This window comes from Puntigrus tetrazona, chromosome 4 (genome assembly GCF_018831695.1).
Source record: "Puntigrus tetrazona isolate hp1 chromosome 4, ASM1883169v1, whole genome shotgun sequence".
NCBI lineage: Eukaryota > Metazoa > Chordata > Actinopteri > Cypriniformes > Cyprinidae > Puntigrus > Puntigrus tetrazona.
The window spans coordinates 7558490-7563958 of record NC_056702.1 but is presented as its reverse complement, the minus strand read 5'-3'; positions in this window follow the sequence as shown (position 1 = coordinate 7563958).

Here is a 5469-nt window from a genome sequence, read left to right as displayed (position 1 = left end):
TTACTATGGTTACCTCATTACGCTAATGTTTATTTAACGAACGCTAAGTTAACATTAAGTGCTAACTTTTTGTCTTACTGAAACGTTGAAACCTATATATGTTGGAACTTATTATTAAAAGGATTTCGCACCGCTGCCCTTCGTTTTACGACTTGAAGTCGTTATATATTCGTTTGGCAAAAACACAGCATCCGACGCTTTTTAAAATTTCGTGCTCCATCGCGCAGCGCCATTTTAATTTCGCTGCGTAGCATACGTTTGACTCTGACGCGGTACATTTTGACCTTTATTTATCCGAGCTGGAAAAGGCCTGCGTATATTTAAAAAAAAATTACATGTTAAAATAGTGCTGCGCGATCTCTTTAACATCACAATGTTTCGACTAAAGTTAATTTGTCCCTCTGTTTAGCAAGTGAGCCAACATGCTCCTACAAACCAACACATCTTTGGACCAAATGTAAGGTGTTGTGTCTGTAGAGGGCCAAGACAGGTGTTTACCTGTATTACTGGCAGACAAAGAAGCTCTGTCTGCATAGAGAGAGAGAGAGAGAGAGAGAGAGAGAGAGGGAGAGAGAGAGAGAGAGAGAGAGAGAGAGAGAGAGAGAGAGAGAGAGAGAGAGAGAGAGAGAGAGAGAGAGAGAGAGAGAGAGAGAGAGCAAAAGGGGGAATAATATAAAAACATCTTGAACAAGAATAAATTGGTTTGCTGGTCTAAATTCTGAGGAGGTCCAACCAAAGAGGATTGTGAACTGGTTTTAATGAGGTTTTCTGCACCTGCCAGTTTATCCGTCTGGAGGACGAACCAGCTTAGGACCAGGCCTAAAGACCAGTTAGGCCAAGGTCTAAAACCAGCTTAGCCCTTTCGCCTAAAAAAAACATCACTTATACGATCGTTTAAGAAAAAAGAAGAAGAAAGAGACGAAAAGGGAAGCAGCCTGCGTTCAGCAGAGCCTGTCGATATGTGATAGCGCATTGCCTTGGTTTAGGATTTTCTCCCTGTGTGTGTCCCGGCGGTCTTGGGTTTTGGGATCAGATGACATCATCCAGATGGCCAGTAATGAACAAGCATTCAGACGCACCATTTCATCTGCTCTATACGCCTGCGGGCCCTACCGGCTACGAGCATCCTTTTACATAACGGTCCTCCTCAGCGAGCAGCCAGAGCCCCTCACTGTGCCTGAACGCTAAAAAAGTCACCTTAAACGGTCCCGTTGTGTATTTTGCGTCTTTTCAGTTCTGCCGGTTTCGAATCTATCGCCTCGGCCCATTATCGTTAATAACAGGCTCAGGCCTACCGAAGCCAATTATTCGCCGATCTAGGACACGGTTTTAGCAATGCAAATGTAAAATGCTCTTAAGTGAAAATGGTTACCCCGTGCAGGCGTCGTCGCAGACAGCATCCCTCTCCGTCTCGGAAAGCATCGGGACCTCTTTGGGGGCGGCCGTGGTGCAGTCGGTGCATCACGCTCCAAGCGCTTCCGCAAAGTCTGGGAGCGATGCTGTCCTCCATTGAGTCGCCCTTCGTATATATACCCACCCCGGTTACCCTCAACCCCCGAGTCCACTTACCTGCTGTTGATAGCTGAAGCCTACACTGACACCTCAGTGGAAAAAAACGCCTCTATATTTTTTTTAAATTATGCCAGTGGTGTCAGTCTGGCGGCTCTGGTTACATCTATTCAAACCGAATAGCCAGAGTGAAATCTATCCCGGAGGCTCTTTGTTGACCGGTCAGCCCTGGCCGAGTCGCCCCCTCGCCCCGTCCGCTCCCCATTCACCTGATTAACTTCTGGAAAAGTCGAAACACGAGCCGCGGATCACCTGTATGAGGGAAGCTGAGTGAAGCTCCTGAATTTTTAAAATAGTCATTTCGTTGCGGCTACCTGTCGGCCCGTGTGACGTTTAGAGCCCTCCCCACCTGCCAGGATGGGTATCGGGTGTAACCGGGCCACTCTTCTGGCACGACCCACACCCCTCATCGAATGATACGTGATACGGGCCTGCGGAACAAAGAGCACGCTGGAATAGTTTACAGATGACCAGCGGAGCACTTGATGTATTGACATACGCTCGTCCACTGCATATACCCTTTGTTTTATTATATATTAAATGTCATACGCTTATGAGCATAATAAACTTATGAACGCGTGCTCAGACAATGCGTCACCAACAGCTAAGCCACTGCTTGTGGTTTAGGTTCATAGAGCCAGAATTATGAATATTATAGACTATAAAATATGTTTTGTAAAGCTAATTATTTACCTTCTGGCCTTCTTAGTGCAGCATTACCATTTAAATGAAATAATGTGTTTTAATTTCAAGCCTTTATTGTGGAAGCTATTTTTCATGCAAAAATAATAATAATAATAATAATAATAATAATAATAATAATTATAGAAAATGTATGCATTTAACTATTTTGGATATTACATATTAAATAAATATATAAATTAATTATTCTCATATAAATAATATAATTTATAATAATAATATAATGCATTTATTTCACATTGTCATTTTGGTTTATGATATTAACAACAGCATTATAATATAAATACTACATTGTATTTCTTTTCAATTTATATGTGTTTTTATTGATGTTGAAATAAAAAAAATTATTATTTCCATACAAGGGCTAAGTACCTCCACAAAGAGATATGATACTATTCAGTTGCAGCAGGCTAAATATACGGTCTGTAATGCACTATACGGATTAAATCTTTAATGCTTCTTAATAATCACAAAAATTAATCCTGATGGGACAGAAATTTGTTAATTCACTATGCTCCATACATTATAAATATTACAATCATGTCACTGTTTCGAGCATATACGAATTTAAAATACAGAAAGAGATAAAAGATAAAAGACAATATTAACATTTTTTGGAGCCAAACGATTGTTTTTATGGAGGCTTTTTGTCGCTCGCAATTTAGTCATTATTCGTGAACAAATAAATGCATGCATTGCAGTTTTATTTCAAAGGATAATTTCAGCGCATCTCTTGCACTTAAAAGCTTTAAAACAAGCTGCGAAAAAAACACAGGAAGAAGAATCTTCGTTGCAGACTGCCAAAAGCTTTTTTTTCATACAAGACGATGGTTTGAAAATATACTGAGACGTCGTTAATAGACTGCATGGGGATGTAATATAATTAATATCGATCTGATATTGTTCGCTTCGGCTCGAAACGGCAAGAAACGTTTGAGAAGATAACTTAGCGTAAAAATGCCCATGCGCTTCGACGGCAATTGAATGAATAAAAGTATGCAGTTATTCGGCATGTTACAAAACGCCCGATTTTAATGATATATTGAGCGAACACTAATGCCGTGTCATCGCCTTACCACATTCAACATTTGACCAAGTCGGCATTATCGGTAGCCATGGAGACGGTGAGTCAGAGCATCTGCCGTTAGTGTCTTTGTCTGAGGCGTTTTTAATCAGACGGTCATCCATTAATAACGGAGTCGGGCTGGTTTAGTAACCGAGTCCTCGACACGAGAGACGCACAAGATCCATCGGCTCACATGTCAGCATCAGGATGCCATTTCACACACACACGCACGCACACACACACACACACACACACACACACACACACACACACACACACACACACACACACACAGAGCTTCTGATCTTAGTTGTGTCTTGCGCTTATATATTGTTATAGTTTATCCAATAACGCGGTCGTGTAAACCATTGTTTTATATGATGCTTCCTAAAACGTTTGATGATTCTTGGGTGTACTTTACTAATGAGAGTTCAAAAGTGCGGCGGGTGGGGGGGCAACTAATGCGATGGATGGTCAAAACCCATTTTGCAGTACTGTTTTCGTACCCTACAAATCCCAGCGCATTACCTCTAGGTTCCGCGGGCCGCGATCGTTTTAAGCGAAAATAACGCGGTCGTTAACGGACACGAAAGAGTTGGGCGAACCGCTGGGAACGGTCACGTGACGGCCGACTCCGATTCCAGCCAATCAGGGCGGCCGTCTGGGGCTGGGCATTACGTCATGCGGGCCTGTAGCCCTCTTGACCATCGCACTGCAGATAAAGGCCTCTAAATATTTCATTGAGGAGCTCGTGTTTCTCCAGCACTGGAGGTCAGGGCTTTGGAAAAAAGCGCTGCTCCGTTTCTGTCCAAGCCCTCCTTGACTGTTTACTGTCCGTAGTGTGACTCAGTGGAAATGTTGAGTTACAACGGAGCGAAACAGTTGTCCTAGAAGCGCAGAGAAATAGAAAAGTAATAAAAACGAAAGGGGAATATGGGAAGGCGAAGCAAGATTTTTTTTTTTTTTTAATTCCGTGTCTTTCTAAACCATGAAAGAACAAGAGGGGACAGATTGCTGCGTGACAGAGACATTTTGGCTGAAAAGATTAAATTGCCTTATGTTACTAAATTGTTTCCTCCTTTGTAAAAAGCAGCGGCACCGTCCTCTGCAGGCCACTGAAGGTACTGCAGTTGAATTACGATTCCACTTTGTGTATCTTGAGGGACACCCGGCGGTCAATATTGAATTCTGCACACGCAACTGGAAACAATATAATATGAAACGTTAATAAATTAGATGGCTAATTTCGTATGGCTACTCTGTGACACGGCCTGAATGATTTCCGTACTGCCTTTATGCTGTAATCTACAAAGACTATTTTTTGGAATCAAACGAAGAGGCTTGTTTTAGTGGACTGAGAACGATTTAAATATATTTTTAGTCGACTTCACTGTGTACTATTGTCTTCGACGTGACCGCCATCTTGTGGCCGTACAGGGTAACAACAACACGCGAGAAGTCCGTGGGAATGTTTGTATTGAGCAGGCAGCCCTTGAGGCCGTGCTATTTACCCACTCATAACAGTTTTGGATATTTGTAATATACATTAAAATATTATTTAATTGTGAGACTTTTTTTTTTTTTTTTTTAATGTTTTTAACATTATACCAGGTATAGTATGATATAGAATTCAATTAAAGTGGGCTGTATTTTTCTAACTTTGTAATTGATATGTAATATGATGGGTTTTTTTTGTGCCTTTGTTAACTTTAAAGCTACAGTTCACCCAGAAATGTATTTATTTCAATGTTGTTTTTCCAGTAGCTTATTTTTACTCACAAACCTGAATTTCCTTTTTCTGTTATGTTGTTAACCACACAGTTAAATGGTAGCCAATGACCTTCAAAAGATCTTTTGCGTTTAATTGAAGAATTTTATGGTGAACTATCCCTTTAAGGGCCAGCTATAATATTACTTCAATCATTTGTTATTTGTAAGACATATACAAGACCAGTAAATATTATAAGATCATACACTCCAGATTAATATCTTTTCGTCATCTCTGAATAAAAAAAAAAAAAAAATTCTGTATCTTAATTAAAAAAAATAAAAGAAACATTTACTTGCTATTCAGAACACTTTAGTGCCTAAATAAGAACAATTGTTTCACAGAAAACAAAGATCCAAAGCGG